General features: G+C 42.6%; 2 long non-coding RNA genes across 2 annotated transcripts in view; one reads left to right on the plus strand and one right to left on the minus strand.

The window, feature by feature from the left end:
• LOC139176533 (uncharacterized) overlaps positions 1-17,249 on the minus strand; it is a 40,976-nt gene that overhangs the window by 11,520 nt on the left and 12,207 nt on the right. The gene's annotated exons all lie outside the window — the stretch shown is intronic.
• On the plus strand, positions 350-11,739 carry LOC139176534 (uncharacterized). Its single transcript, XR_011561003.1, has 2 exons — positions 350-684; positions 9,814-11,739. It is a non-coding gene; the product is annotated as an uncharacterized lncRNA (long non-coding RNA).

The following is a 17,249-nucleotide window of genomic DNA, read 5'->3' on the forward strand; positions in this document are numbered from 1 at the left end:
TTCAAATATTGACAGGTCACAAAGCTCATTCACTACACTATCTGTTCTACTTAGCCCACCAGTAACAGTGGTGGTGGGGGTGGTGGTTTAGTCACTAAGTCGTGTCTGACTCTTTCGATCCCATGGACAGAGGAGATTGGCAGGCTACAGTCCATGGGATTCTCCAGGCAAGAATACTGGAGTGGGTTGCCATTTCCTTATCCAGGGGATCTTCCCAACCCAGGAATCAAACCCAGGTCTCCTGCATTATAGGAGGACTCTTTACCAACTGAGCTACAAGGGAAGCCCACCGGTAACAGTGGTTCCTACCATTTTTACTTCTTTTTTCCTGGAGGATTGGCTGAAGGAATTGATTGACAAAGGACTTGAGTTAGTTACAAATGGGTTAAAGTTTGTGATCTTTGTAGTTCCGCCTTTGGGTGAACTGGTCCACTAGTTAAGGAAGCAAGATAGGATCTTGAAAGTCTTGAACTATTTATATCTGCGCTTTTCTTTTTCTGGCTTCCTTTGCAACTCCTCCCTTAAGAGAAGGCATCAGAGTTGCTGGAGGCACAGAAGGAAAGCAAATGCAGAGAAACAATCAATAGCCCCTCAGGCCGGACTCAGCAGGAAAAATCTAGGGAAGCAGCAGAGTCACAGTGAGAGACTCAGGAAAGAGGAGGAAGAAAGAAGGCTCCCCCTTAGGTATGCTCAGACCATGGGAGAGTCCACCGGGGCTGGGGCAGGAGGGAAGAATGGGGCTGGGGCTGACCTGCGCAGAGGTGGTGGAGCAAAGGTGCAGAGCAGGTCAGTCCTCGGGAGACCCTCCCTACAAGTATTGGCCCTCCCCTACTCACCCTCAGTTGACAGTGTGATGCATCTGGTATTGAGGGGGGGCCGCCAGTAGTTTCCTGGGGCTGCCATAACAGATGACCACCAACTGGCTATCTTCAAACAAAACAGATTGTCTCACAGTTCTAGAGGCGGGGAGTCCAAGGTCAAGGTGTCGGCAGGCCTCTGGTCTCTACCTCAGGCTCTGGGGAGGATGCTTCCTGGCCTCTTCTACATGCTAGCAACCTTGATGGTCCTAGGCTTGCAGCTGCATCACCCAAACCAACCTCTGCCTCCATCATCACAAAGCCTTCTCCTTCATGGACATCTCTAAATCTCTCCTTAAAAGAACACCAGTCATTGGATTTAAGGCCCACCCTATTCCAGTATGACTTCATTTTTACTTTCATTTTTTGAATGTGTTTTTATGTTATGTTTTGGCCTCATCGAGAGGCATGTGGGAATCGAAGTTCCCTAACCAGGGACTGAAACTGTACCCCCTGCCTTGGAAGCATGGAGTCTCAAATATTTATTTTTATCTATTTATTTATTTGGCTGTACTGGATATTAGCTGTGGCATGCAGGCTGTTAGTTGTGTGGGATCTAGTTCCCTGACAAGGGATCAAACTCGGGCCCCCTGCACTGGGAGCATGGAGTCTTAACCACTGGACCACCCGACCTAATTTAGGAAAAAAAATTTAAGACATTTTAAAATTGAAATATTTTTGATGTACAATATTATATAAGTTACAAGTGTACAATGTAGTGGTTTGCAATGTTTTAAGTTTATACTCCACTTGCAGTATTATGAAATATAGGCTACATTCCCTGTGTTGTGTAATATATCCTTATAGCTTATTTTTTACATAATAGTTTGTATCTCTTAAGCCCCTGGGGCTTCCCAAGTGGCACAGTGGTAAAGAATCTGCCTGTTAGGAGATGCAAGAGACATTAGTTTGATCCCTGGCTTGGGAAGATTCCCTGGAGAAGGAAATGGTAACCCACTACAGAATTCTTGACAGGAAAATTCCATGGACAGAGGGACCTGGTGGGCTACAGTCCGTAAAGTCTCAAAGAGTCAGACATGACTGAGCAACTGAGCAACTGAGCACGTACCATACCAAACCCCTACCCCTCGTTGCTCCACCCCTTCCCTCTTCCCACTAGTAACCACTAGTTTGTTCTCTATGTCTGTGGGTATGCTTCTTTTTTTGCTATATTCACTAACTTGCTGTATTTTTTAGATTCCACACATAAGTGATGCTATATCATAGTATGACCTCCTGTTAACTTGACTGTATCTGCAAAGAGCCTATTTGCAAATGAGGTCACATTCACAGGTTCTGGGGGCTGGGATTAGGTCATGCATTTTAGGGGAGAGGGACACAATTTAATCTACACCAGGGCCCTTCAGGGCCCTGCTGAAGCTAAAACTCCAATACTTTGGCCACCTGATGAGAAGAACTGACTCATTGGAAAAGACCCTGATGCTGGGAAAGATCGAAGGCAGGAGGAGAAGGGGATGACAGAGGATGACATGGTTAGATGGCATCACCAACTCAATGGATGTGAGTTAGAGCAAGCTCTGGGGATTGGTGATAGACAGGGAAGCCTGGCGTGCTGCAGTCCATGGGGTTGCAAAGACTTGGACACAACTGAGAGACTGAACTGAACTGAGGGTCCTTCAGGGAGAAGAGGACAAATGCCAATGTACTGGGGCACCCAATCTAGCAGGCTAGGCTTGTGTGAATAACAACATGGAGGCCAGCGTGGCTGGAGCAAAATGGGCCAGGATGAGAGAAGCCGGGAATGAAACTGGAGGAAAAACACACGTAGATCAAGGAGCACTTTGTAGGCCCCTGGTTAATCCTCTGGGTTTTCTCTGACCTACTTGGAGGCCAGTGGGGGAGTTTATTGGAAGGACTGATGCTGAAGCTGAAACCTCAATACTTTGGCCACCTGATGTGAAGATCTGACTCATTGGAAAAGACCCTGATGCTGGGAAGGATTGAAGGCAAAAGGAGAAGAGGGTGACAGAGGATGAGATGGCTGGATGGTATCACTGACTCAGTGGACATGAGTTTGAGCAAACTCCGGGAGATGGTGAAGGACAGGGAAGCCTGGTGTTCTGCAGTCCATGGGGTCACAGAATCAGTCACGACTGAACAATTGAACCGCAAGGCAAATCTTACTAAGTTTTAAAACCATCCATCTTGTGGCTCTAATGAGGATAGACTGTCAGAGGTGAGGAGACAAGTATGAGGAAACTAAACCAAAATCCAGGTGAGAAATGGCAGCTTCTGGACCAGGGCAGAAGCCCTGGAGGTTGTTAGACATGCTCAGAGCCTGTTTCTATGTTCAAGGCAGGATTGATTCACTCACAGAGTCCATGTGGGGTATGTAAGGAAGGGAGTCAAGGACGATTCCAGGGGCTTCCTGGTGGTCTGGTGGTTAAGACTCTATACTTCCCCTTGCAGTTTGATCCCTGGTTGAGGAACTAATATCCCACATGCCTCAATACACGACTGAGGGGAAAAAAAAGAAAAGGATGATTCCAAGAGATACTATACTGCTTTGGGAGACATCTCCTATGTTCTCTTTGCTGCAAGTAATAATAAATCCTTCTTTCTCCTGATTAAGAAAAAAAAAAAAAGGATGAGTTCATGATTCTTGCCTTGAACAACTGGAAGGATGGAGTAGCTATCAAGTGAGATGAGGAAATGCAAGAAAGGAGCAGGCTCAAAGAAATGAAAGCTTAGCTTGATCTGGACCCTTGTAAATGTAACATGCCCATTTGACTTCCATGTAGGCATATATGAGTCTCCAGTTCTGGGAAAAGGTCTGGGCTGGACATATACATTTAGCAATGGTTAGTGTATAGTTTCATTTGTTTCTTTTTCAGCCATGCCATGAAGGATCTTAGTTCCCTGACCATATATCAAACCCTTGCCCCCTGCAGTGGAAGCCTGGACCCCTAACCACTGTACCACCAGGGAAATTCCTGTATGTTTTCATTTACAGTTGTAAGTGCAGACGTAGCACCCAAGTTGTGAGTGTAGAGAGACAAGAGAAGAAAGCTGAGGTCTGGGCCTTGGGCAATCCAATGTTTGGAGATGGGGAGACTAAAAAGAAAAGCAGTTCCCAGATTTCCCCCCAGTTTAAATATTTGTTTAAAAATAAATAAATAAATAAATATTTGTTTAACTCTTTAGATAATTGAAATTGTATTTTGTGTGGGGTGAGAAATAAGATTCCACGCTGATTTCTACCTCCCTGCCCCCTGGAAAGTCACAGTAAATAACTTTTATCTGGAAGGACTCTTCCAGGTCTAATCCCCCAGCTTAATAATTATGGATGGACCATTCTGCCATGTATCCATGTATTCACTGGTAAAATTGCAAGTACTGAACCAAAGTAATTCAAGATGACCCATTCAAATCTGTTCTCAGAAATGCAGTGCAGCTTATTTACCAACCTCAGAAGAGTGCCATGCAGTTAGTGAAATGCCAAGCATTAGCAGGCTTCCAAGGTACCTGCTAGATCCTAAATGATGCTCCGCTCCCAGGAAAAAGGCTGGTATGGAAAGGGAACAAATATTTGTGCAATAGACCAATTGTTACAGATGGTTCAGACATACTTATCTTTTGTGAATAAGTAAAAGTTCTGATTTTGAGTGGAGATGTGAATAAAGAATGCTCTTTATCTTAACTCTTAAGAGTTAAGATGCTCTTTTTAATGAGCCTCAAAAGTTGACTTGTGTTCCTCCATAAGGAACAGGTTGACAAAAGAGGATATCAGCCAGAATCTCGATGATCTGGCTAGTGTATCCCTTGTGCATTTCCTCAGTGCAAGGAACCATCCTATGGATGTTAACTGCACCTTATTCTTTTGGATGATTTATTGCATTTATATAATTCCTTTAGAATTTTTGTGCTTTTGATTGATTTCATTAGAAACACAAAATATTTTATTACAGAAAATACCTTCTAAGATTTTTTACATTTCTTTAGCTTTCCTTTTTTTTATATGAAGGCTCTTCTGAATGAACATTAATGACAAGGAGATGGATTATTGATTTCTGAGGTTTATATTGAAGGTAATATGATTTTAAACATGAGTTTGCCACATTAGAATGGATATAGCATTTATCTGAAAAGGTGATAATTATTTGAAACAAGGAAATGCTGAAGGGTATCAGCATTTAAGGTTAACAGTCAGACATGACTTAAGCAACCTCTCACACATCTGGTCAAACCAATGAAACATTTGTAATCTAAAGATTCCATATCCTGAGTCAGATCTTTGTCAACAAATAATGGTAACACAAAGATATCTGTGAAATTATTTATAAATTAGCCAAGTTAAGAGTGAGCCAAATGATCCTATAAAGACTATAACCTTTTAGATAAGCACTATTAAATAATGAACTGTAAAACAGAGAGAACCATAATATATAGATGGGTAATGATTATAATGAACATTCTTAATAGTCTTGGCATCCATCAGAAAACCTATAACTTCGATGACATAGTGAAGAGACTGTTCTGGACTCAAACCAAAATAATTAAATGGTAATATTTTACCAGATAAAAACCAAGAATGAACTACTTTTTATTGCTGCAAGGTATAAACAGAATTCATAAGAAGGGATTTTGACGAATATGCAATTAAATCGCACTCAGGGGAAAGAACTTCATTGGCTGGAAGCACTTTCTGCATTTGTGAATTTGAAGGTGAACCAATACACTTTTTGGAAGAGAAATTTCCTTTTCCAGAAACAGCCAGGACCTCTTTTTGTTGTGCCACCAAATATACAAAAATAAGAGATGAGTTATTTCAAACATTTGTTCAATTGAAGTTTTTTAGAAAAATGTTTTCATGCTGCATAGTTTGGCGTTTAGCTGAGAAGTCAATCTGCTAATTTTCACTGCTCAGAATCCTCTAAAAATAATGTGATTTGGGGAAGTGTAGCTGATTAATGACCATGAACTTGCAAAGACAAACAACTGATACTTGATTCTCATGAAACTGAATATCAGATAGTTGGAGGGAAAACAACAACATTTATAAGTTTCATATCTTCTTTAAAAAATTCATTTATTTATTTACTGTGCTGTGCTGGGTCTTAGTTGTGGCATGTGGGATCTAGACCCCTGATTAGGGATTGAACCTGAGCCCCTGGCATTGGGAGCATGGAGTCAGCCATGGGACCACCAGGCAAGTCCCTGTAAATTTCATATGCTCTATGAATATAAATATATATATTTACTGTTTATTTCCAATTAGAAATACCTTAGTTACCTAGAGCTGAATTTAGTCCTTGAAGGTTTATCCAATATGTGCTCAAATATTAAAATATTTAGAATCGTATATGTCATTGTTTCAGGGTTCATATTTACATGAACATTTGGTGATTCTGGAGAAGAGAGAAAGAGCAAAAGGGGCAGGATCTCTGCCTCTTGGTCCCCTGTCCCTTACCTCCAGCCCTAAATTATTCTGTAACTTGATGACTACTGCAGGCAGAGGTCATTTTTTATGTGACTTTTTAATGAATTGGCTGTTTCATGCACAGCTATTTTCATGTCATGAGACAGTGGAGTGAAAGGTTCAAGGCTGAGGGAGGTCCCATCCATTCATCAGCAGAGTCATGTAGAAATCCTTGTCCTTAGCAGGAAAAAGAGAAGCAGCTTGATTTCAAAGTTCTCACTCAGCAGAGAGAGTAAGCCTCTAAGTCAGCACCCCTTGGATGACCTTTCCCTCATGCAGTAGTGTGTCATCCTTTTCTGAATCTTGGACCCTCTTTGAAAACCCAAGAAGCATTATGGAGCCACCTATTGTTAACAGCCAACTCACTAGAAAAGATCCTGATGCTGGGGAAGTTTGAGGGCAGAAGGAAAGGGGGGCGACAGAGGATGAGATGGTTGGATGGCGTCATCAACTCAGTAAGTTTGAGTTTGAGCAGACTCCAGGAGATAGTGAAGGACAGGGAAGCCTGGTATGCTGCACTCTGTGGGGGTCTCAAAGAGTTGGACACCACTTAGTGACTGAACAACAACTACAAGAGAGTGCGTATGTCAGGCACTCACACAGACACACACACACATGCATGTGTGTACACACACACGCACATCCACATTTTCTTCATATAATATCTGGGGCTCTGTGACATCAGAATCAGATGTCTTCCCTGGTGTTTCAGTGGTTCAGAATCGCCTTGCAATGCAAGGGACACCATTTTGATCCCTGGCTGGGGAAGATTCCACGTGCCATAGAGCAACTAAACCCGTGTGCCACAACCACAACAAAGCCCACATGCCACAACTACTGAAGCCCAGGTACCTAGAGCCTGTGCTCCGCAGGAGAAGCCACTGCAAGGAGAAGCCCGTGCACAGCCCCTGCTCACCACAACTAGAGAAAGGCTGCATGGAGCAAGAAAGACCCACCACAGCCAAAAATAAGTAAATAAATATTTTTTTTAAACCACAAGAATCAGATGTTTCCTTAGATGTAGAAGAAAAGCATTTGTTCCTGGCTTAAAATGTGAACCACACTCTTTAAATCACTTTTTAAAATAAACAAGTGTGGGACTTTCCTGGCAGTCGTGTGGCTAAGACTCCAGGCTCCAATGCAGGAGGCCCTGGTTCGATCCCTCGTCAGGAAACTAGATTCCATGTGCTGCAATTAAGACAGAGTGCAGCCAAAAAAATAAATAAAATATTTAAAATACATGAGTGCTGTGCACAAGCCCACTTAAAGGACTTGTGCTTGACTCACAGATATGGAGAACAGACTTGTGGTTGTGGATGAGTTTGGGCTTAGCAGATGCAATCTATTATATATAGAATTGGATAAACAATAAAGTCCTACTGTATAGCACAGGGAACTATATTCAACATTCTGTGATTAAACCATAATGAAAAGAATATGAAAAAGAATATATACGTGTAACTGAATCACTTTGCTGTACTGCAGAAATTAACACAACACTGTAAATCAACTCTACCCCTACAAAATTCAAAAAAGAAAGGACCTGTGCTTAATGATGTTACAAAGTCTAGACCAGCATCTAGTCTGAATTAATAGGTGGTTTCACACCATTACTTATATTTTGCGCTTCTGTAAACATTTGTTCTGTGGCTCTGTGATTCTAGCAACACTCACCAGGGAGTGGGGAAGCTGATGAGAGAGGCCAATTCCCCATTGCTGAGCCTGTTTCCTGATCGAGAACAAAGACAACATTTGGATTAGTCAGCAGTTCTTAGAGTGAGGTCTTAAAGGACCCTTATTGGGGTCTGTGGGGTTAAAACTATTTTTGCAACAAACTAGGATATGATTTGGTTAAACTGAGGGAATTGGTGATGGACAGGGAGGCCTGGCGTGCTGCGATTCATGGGGCTGCAAAAAGTCGGACACGACTGAGCAACTGAACTGAACTGAGGATACAATTTGCCTTTTTTCAGTCCCATCCAATGGGGAGTATGCAGTGGAGTTTCCCAGAGGCTATGTGACCTGTGATGATGCTATCATTCTGACATCCAAAGGAATGTGCATTTGTAGATTCTTTGAATTCAAAATTTCTTTTAATATTTTGAGTATCTATTTGGCTGTGATCTTCCATCTTCATTGTGGTGTGTGGGATCTAGTTTCCTGACCAGGGATTGAACCCTGGCTCCCCATATTGGGAGCATGGCATCTTCACCACTGGACCACCAGGGAAGTCCCATATTTGTGTATTCTTATGTTTCAAAGACAGTGGATACAATTCATATTGGAGAGAAAAAACCTACCTAAACAAAAGCTCTTAGCATCACTCTAGTAGCTTCCTGGGACTATTGCAACAAAGGACCACAACCTGGATGGCTTAAAATGACAGATATTTATTATCTTGCAGCTCTGGAGTCTAAAAGTCCAGTATGAAGGTATTGGCCAGGTTGGTTCCCTTTGAGAGCTGTGATAGAGACTGTTCCATGTTTCCCTCTAGCTCTGGTGACTGCCAACAATCTCTGTGATTCTCAGCTTGTAGACACAGCATAAGCCCTCTGCCTCCATCCCTCTGACGTTCTCCCTGAGTATCTGTGTTTTCACATGGCCATCTTCTTATGAGGACATGGGTCATATTGTACAAGGTACACACCCTACTCCAGTATGTTGTTCAGTCACTAAGTTGTGTCTGACTCTTTGTGACTCCACGGACTGCAGCACTCCAGGCTTCCCTGTCCTTCACTATCTCCCAGAGTTTGTTCAAATTCATGTCTCTTGAATCGGTGATGCTATCTAACCATCTTATCCTCTGTCATTCCCTTCTCCTCCTGCCCTCAATCTTTCCTAGCATCAGGGTTTTTTCCAGTGAGTAGGCTCTTCACATCAGGTATACAAAGTATTGGAGCTTCAGCTTCAGCATCAGTCCTTCCAATGAATATTCAGGGTTGATTTCCTTTAGGATTGATCAGTTTGCTCTCCTTGCTGTCCAAGGGACTTTCAGTAGTCTTCTCCAGTACGACAATTAGAAAGCATCAATTCTTTGGTACTCAGTCTTCTTTATGGTCCAACTCTCACATCTGTACATGACTACAGGAAAAACCAAAGCTTGGTCTATACAGACCTTTGTCAGCAAAGTGAGGTCTCATCTTTTTCTTTTTTCTTTTCCAGGAGAAGGAAGGATTTATTAGTACTTACAGCAAGTAAGAACACTACCACCGCAGAGCTTTTCTAAAGCAGTGTCTTGCAGTATGACCTCATCTTAATTAGTTGTCTCTGCAATGACCTTTCTTCCAAACAAGGTCACATTCTGAGGTGGCAGGGGTGAGGATCTCAATATCTTTTCTGAAGGACACAATTCAACCCAAAACAGTCACTGATAATATTTAAGTTTCTGAAACCACCGTCTGATGAGTGGGGGTTCTACAGTCATGAGGCATTATGAGATTCTAAGATAAATTTTCATGGATTTGAAATACTTGGCTTCTGTTAAGTTTGTACTTTTCTCACCTTGCTTATATGCAGAGTACATCATGCAAAATGCCTGGTTGGATGAATCACAAGCTGGAATCAAGATTGCCAGGAGAAATATCAGCAACCTCAGACATGCAGATAACACTTTAACAGCAGAAAGTGAACAGGAACTAAAGAGCCTCTTGATGAAGGTGAAAGAGGAGAGTGAAAAAGCTGGCTTAAAACTCAGCATTCAAGAAACTAAGATCATGGCATCTGGTCCCAACACTTCATGACAAATAGATGGGGAAAAAGTGGAAACAGTGACAGATTTTATTTTCTTGGGCTCCAAAATAATTGCAGATGGTGACTGCAGCCATGAAATTAAAAGATGCTTGCTTCTTGGAAGGAAAGCTATGACAAAACTAGACAGCATAATAAAAAGCAAAGACATCACTTTGCCAACAAAGGTCCATATAGTCAAAGTTATTGTTTTTCCAGCAGTCATGTACAGATGTGAAAGTTGGACAATAAAGAAGGCTGAACCCCAAAGAATAGATTCTTTCAAATTGTGATTCTGGAGAAGACTTTTGAGAGTCCCCTGGACATCAGGAGAGCAAAACCTAAAGAAAATCAACCCTGTATATTCATTGGAAGGATTGATGCTGAAGCTGAAGCTCCAATACTTTGGCCACCTGATCTGAAGAGCTGACTCATTGGAAAAGACCCTGGAAAGATTTAGGGCAGAAAGAGAAGAGGGTGACAGAGGATGAGATAGCATCATGGACTCAATGGACATGAATCTGAGCAAACTCTGGGAGACTGTGAAAGGCATGCTGCAGTCCATGGGGTCGAAAAGATGGGACAGGACCTAGTGACTGAACAACAACAACATCTTGCTTTTAGGGATATTTGTATGTTTACATTATCCTGAGGATCTAGTAAACATACACATCCTTGACTAGATAAGACAATTGCTGTTGTCATTCATAGGAACCATTTTATTGATTTGTAGATGTTTATATTTACCTCAGAGATCAAAATATCAGTTTAAAAAAAAAGTGACATAAACTGAATGTATAGCTGTCAACAGTGCCCCCGGTGATTAGAAGCACTGATACCAAAGTCTTTTCATGGGGATTGAAGTCAGATAAAAGATTCTCCACTCTGAACAGGGATACATTTCAAAGGGGCTCTCTAGGTGGCTCAGTTCAGTTCAGTTCAGTAGCTCAGTAGTGTCCGACTCTTTGAGATCCCACGGACTGCAGCACACCAACTGCTGGAATTGTCCATTGCCAACTCCCAGAGTTTACTCAAACTCCTGTCCATTGAGTCAATGATGCCATCCAACGTCTCATCCTCTGTCATCCCCTTCTCCTCCTGCCTTCAATCTTTCCTAGCATCAGGGTCTTTTCAAATGAGTCAGTTCTTTGCATCAGGTGGCCAAAGTATTGGAGTTTCAGCTTCATCAACAATCCTTCCAATGAACATTCAGGGCTGATTTCCTTTAGGATGGACTGGTTCAGTGGTAAAGAATCCATCTGTCAATGCAGGAGATCCAGGTTGATTCCTGGGTCAAGACCCCCTGGAGGAGGAAATGGCAACCCACTCCAGTATTCTTGCCTAGACAATCCTATGGACAGAGAAGCCTAGTGGGCTACAGTTCATAGGGTCATAAAGAATTAGATATAATTCAGTGACTGAGCAATACAAATTAAACATTTCAAAGAGCTGTTTCCTAAACTGGATCTTAAATCCCATTCAGTTCAGCTTTGAGATTCTATGCAAAGCAATGGGACCTTTGTTTACTTGGAAGGGCGCTTGACACTTCTCTTATCTGTTACTGAGCTTATCTAAATTGGTGAAAAGGTCTTTGTAAACTGAGCACCAGGATTTGTGTTTAAAAATGTGGAGAAGAAAGAAAATGGCTTTTTCTAATACTATGAGGAGTCTGTGATTAGCGTTTGTTTCCTTAAATTAAAAAAAAATTGAACTGTAGTTGATTTACAATATTGTTTTATTTTCGGGTGTACAGCAAAGTGATTCCTTGAATATTTTTTTTTTCCTTGAATATTTAAAAAAATTTTTTTGTTAATACAGGAGATAATAGATTTTGAAAAAAAATTTTTCTTCATATTTACTTCAGGTTTTTGTTCTGTTTCATTTGTTTTTGTCTTTTTGGTCAGTTTGTTTGATTTTAGTTCCTGGCTTCCCTGCTGGCTTAGACAATAAGGAATCTGCCAGCAATGATGGAGACCCAGGTTCAAGTACTTGGTTGGGAAGATCCGCTGGAGAAGGACATGGCAACCCACTCTAGTACTCCTGCCTGGAGAATTCCATGGACAGAGGAGCCTGGTGGGCTCAGTCCCTCGGGGTCAAAAAGAGTTGGACACAATTGAGTGACTAACACTTTCACTTTTCCCCAGGATAGAGGTGGTGATCAGTTGTCTCAAATACTGCTGATGGATCAAGAAAGTAGAGGACAGAATCGCCTCTTCTTTCTAGTAATGTGGAGTTCATGTTGACCTCAAGAGGAAAAGTTTTGGCGCAGAGGTTGAATCAACATGAGATTGGAGTGGATTTAAAAGAGAAGGGGAGGGACTTCTCTGGTGGTCTCCAGAAGTTGGTGATGGACAGGGAGGCCTGGCGTGCTGCAGTTTATGGGGTCACAAAGAATCAGATATGACTGAGCAATTGAACTGAACTCCCTGGTGGTCCAGTGGTTAAGAATCTGTCTTACAATGCAAGGGACATCAGTTTGATCCCTAGTCTGGGAAGATCCCATATGCAGTGGAGCAACTAAGCCTGTGCACCACCAACACTGAAGCCTGCATGCTAGAACCCATGCATCGCAAGACAAGCCACTGCAATAAGCAGCTCACACAGCACAACCAGACAGTAGCCTCTACTTGCTACAGTGAGAGAAAGACCACACACAACAGCAAAACCCAGCACAGCCAGCAAGAAATAAATAAAAGAGAGAGAGAATGGGAGGGACTTCCCTGGTGGTCCAGTGGTTAAGACTTCACCTTCCAATGCAGGGAGTGTGGGTTCAATCCCTGGTTGGGGAGCTAAGATCACACATGCCTACTGATCAAAAAAAAAAAAAAAAAAAAAAACCACATAAACAACAGAAGTAGTATTGTAACAAATTCAATAAAGATTTACCAAATAAATGAGAGAGAATGGGAAAAGAGGAACCGAAGGAAGCAAGTATAGGTCATTCTTTCAAAGGTGTTTTGCTTCTAAAGGGAGCAAAGAAATGGGGGAGTATGTAACATGTTTAAGTGTGGTCAACAGAAGGCCTAAGGTGGAAGAAAAAACATCTTAGCTTTATTCTAATGAGAATGAGCTAGCAGAAAGCAAGAAATTGATGTAGCAGGGAGAAGGGTAAGTTGCTAAGCGGTGATGTTGTTCAGTCGCACAGTCGTGTCCAACTCTTTGTGACCCCACGGACTGCAGCATGCCAGGCCTCTCTGTCCCTTACCATCTCCTGTTCATATCCAAGTTCATACCAAGTTCATATCCACTGCATCGGTGATGCCATCCAGCTATCTCATCCTCTGACGGCCTCTTCTCCTTCTGCTTTCAGTCTTTCCCAACATCAGGGACCTTTCCAATGAGCCAACTGCTCACATTAGATGAACAAAATACTGGAGTTTCAGCTTCAGTATCAGTCCTTCCAGTGAGTATTTAGGGTTGATTTCCCTTAAGTTTGACTGGTTTGATCTCCTTGCTGTCCAAGGGACTCTCAGGAGTCTTCTCCAGCACCACAGTTCAAAGGCATCGATTCTTTGGTGCTCTGCCTTCTTTATGGTCCAGCTCTCACAAGTGCACGTGACCACTGTAAAGACCATAGCTTTGACTATATGGACCTTTGTTGATAGAGTAATGTCTCTGCTTTTCAATACACTGTCTAGGTTTGTCATAGCTTTCCTGCCAAGAAGCAAAGGTCTTCTGATTTCATGGCTGCAGTTACCATCCGGAGTGATTTTAGAGCCCAAGAAGAGGAAATCTGTCAGTACTCTGTCCAGTACTGACACCTTTTCCCCTTCTATTTGCCATGAAGTAATGGGCCTGGATGCCATGATCTTAGTTTTTTTAATATTTAGTTTTAAGCCAGCTCTTTCACTCTTCTGCTGAGTGATTCCTGGAGTAATGATGGGATCAAGGGCAGGAGCAGAGGGTGGGGCTTTGACAGGACCACTGATGATGCATGTGTAACAGCTGGCAGGAAGCCAGGATGTGGGGGCTTAGAGAAGGATAGATGGATGGATGTGGGGAGGGGGCAGTTTGCAGAGTTTCTCTGCTAATTGCATCCACACCCAAGATGAACCTGGAAAGAAGGAATGAGGTGTTGGAGGTTTGAGGAGACAGGAGAGGATGTGAAATCACAGGCAAGAAAATTGGGAGAGCAATGAACCTGGGTTAGTATTGTATGATTGCCAAGGGCATTAAGAGGCCACTTGAGGTTTGCGGTCATGAATTTAAAATGAAAGCAGGCGGTGTGATGTCAGCCTCATCAGGCTGGACAGGTGCAGGTGCCTAGTAGGCAGCAAGTTGGAATTATCCCCATGGTTGTTGGTTTGCCCAGGAAACACTAGGAAGCAAGAGGTGGGGTATTGCTGAGGATACATGCGAGGGAGAGGGTTGAGGGATTGACCATAGAATGTAAACAGGGACGGGGAGAAAAGACAGCATGAGGTCACTGGAGATATGGTATTAGGACTTGATCCAGATTTGGGTGCAAAAGACAAGAATCCGAATTCTCAAACACACAGGTATTTGCCATGATGCACACACAGCCTAACCACATGGTCTCGGAAAATATTTAAAATAAAAACAATGCCCGGCTTCCCTGTGGGGCTCAGTTGTAAAGAATCCACCTGCCGATGCAGGAGACATGGGTTTGATCCCAGGTCCAGGAAGATTCCACATGTTGCAGAACAACTAAGCCTGTGCACCACAACCATTGAGGCTGTGCTCTTGAGCCCACGTGCCACAACTACAGAAGCCAGAGCACCCTAAAGCCTGTGCTCCGTAACAAGAGAAGCCACCACAATCAGAAGCCTGTGCAAGGCAACTAGAGAATAGCCCCCCGTCATTGAAAACAGAGAAAAGCCCGTGTAGCAATGAAGACCTAGCACAGCCAATAACTTCATTAATTAAAAGAAAAAATAAACAATGACTGTAGCTTTCCATACTCAATATTTGTATGTCTATTTTAATCTGTATTAACCTTGACTATTGTAAACATTATAGGGCAAAGCACTTATTTTAGATGAGATAGAAAATGATTCAATGTATTCTAGTAACTTTAGCTAAGTAATTATGTTTGCTCTCCTACATTAATTTCAGCAGTTTAAAAGGTGAGGAGTTCCTTGGTAGCCTAGTGGTTAGGATTCCAGGCTTTCAGTGCAGTGGCCTGGATTTATTTCCTGGTCAGGGAACTGAGATGCTGCAAGCTGAGCGATTCAGGGGAAAAAAAATAAAGGTAAAAGAAATGGGCAAATAGAAATGCAAGTGAGCACAGACTGTTTATATAGTCAACTCTCTAGATTCAGAAAGGGGTAAGTCCTCCTGAATTTAAGGACCTAGAGTGTCCTTAAAAGTGAAGAGATGGTAGGATCAATGGATTAGATATCCCACTGGAGTCAAAGTATTGTTGGAATGGGGTAATAGAGGAATGACAACAGAGCCAGAAGGAGGTGTTTATAGGATGAGATGCCTGACACTAAAATTAGGTAGAGGTGGCAGCGTTTGGAAATATAAGGTTTGGGACAAAGAGCATTGGAGGACAGAAGTTCAAGTTCACGAAGCTAAGTGGTTGGTATCACCTCCCACCCACTAGCAGGACTGCTATTAAAAAAAAGAAAGAAAGCAGAAAATGACAAGTGCAGGTGAGGATGTGGAGAATTTTGAACCCTGATATACTGTTAGTGGGAATGTAAAATGGTGCAGCTACTTTGGAAAATAGTATGGTATTTTGTCAAAAAATTACAAATAAAATTACCATATGATCCACCAATTCCACTTCTGTGGTGGTGGTTTAGTCACTAAGTTGTGTCTGACTCCTGCAACCCCATGAACTGTAGCCTGCCAAGCTCCTCTGTCCATGGGATTTCCCAGGCAAGAACACTGGAGTGGGTTGCCATTTCCTTCTCTAGGGGATCTTTTCAACCCTGCGATTGAACCCGTGTCTCCTTTATTGCAGTTGGATTCTTTACCAATGAGCCACCAGGGAATCCCATTCCACTTCTGTATATATCCCCAAAGAAAGGAAAGCAGGGTCTCAAAGAGATAGGGTGTTTGTATGCCTATATTCATAGCAGCATTATTTGCAATAGCCAAAAGTCCAACTAGATGAAGCAACCTAAACGTCTGTTGACCAATGAATGGATAAACAAAGTATGGTAAGTATATACAATGGAATACTGCTGCTGCTGCTGCTAAGTTGCTTCAGTCGTATCCGACTCTGTGCGACCCCATAGACGGCAGCCCACCAGGCCCCCCCGTTTCTGGGATTCTCCAGGCAAGAACACTGGAGTGGGGTGCCATTTCCTTCTCCAATGCATGAAAGTGAAAAGTGAAAGTGAAGTCGCTCAGTCGTATCCGACTCTTAGCAACCCCATGGACTGCAGCCTACCAGGCTCCTCCATCCATGGGATTTTCCAGGCAAGGGTACTGGAGTGGGGTGCCATTGCCTTCTCTGAATGGAATACTATGCAGCCTTAAAAAAGAAATTCTGACACATGCTGCAACATGAATAAGCTGTGAAAGTGCTATACACTGAACTGTGTTCCCTAGAAAATTATATCATCATATCTTGAAGCCCTAATCCCCTATGTCACTGGATTTAGGCATAGTGCCTTTTGGAAGTGACCAAGGCTAAGTCATTAGGATGGGGCCCTAATCCAATGGACTGGTGTCCCTACAAAAAGATGAACAGGCAAGAGGGATGTGTGCACAGAAGAAAGGGCACCTGAGGACACTGGGAGAAGGTGGCTGTCTGCAGGCCAAGGAGAGAGGCCTCATGAAAAACCAACTCTGCCAGTACCTTGATCTTAGACTTCCAGCTTCCAGAACCATGAGGAAATAAATTTCTGTTGTTTAAACCATCCAGTCTGTGTATTTTGTTAGGGCAGCCCTAGCAAATCAATATAAGGGCATTATGTTAAGTGAAATAAGCCAGTGACAATAAGACAAATACTATTTGATTTTACTTATGGAAGATACCTAAAGTCAATAGACCTGGGATTTCCCTGGCAGTCTAGTGGTTAAGACTCAGTGCTTCCACTGAGGAGGGCACAGGTTAGATTTCTGGTCAGGGAACTAAGATCCCACATACTACATGGAGGAAGAAGTGGAGAGTTATAATTTAATGGATATAGAGCTGTAATTTTGTAAGATTTGCATCTTGTAAATGGAGGCTGGTTGCACAACAATGGGAAGGTATGTAACACTCCTGAGCTATGCATTTATAAATAGTTAGGATGATAAATTCTTTG

Source organism: Bos indicus, chromosome 16, assembly GCF_029378745.1.
Source record: "Bos indicus isolate NIAB-ARS_2022 breed Sahiwal x Tharparkar chromosome 16, NIAB-ARS_B.indTharparkar_mat_pri_1.0, whole genome shotgun sequence".
Lineage (NCBI taxonomy): Eukaryota > Metazoa > Chordata > Mammalia > Artiodactyla > Bovidae > Bos > Bos indicus.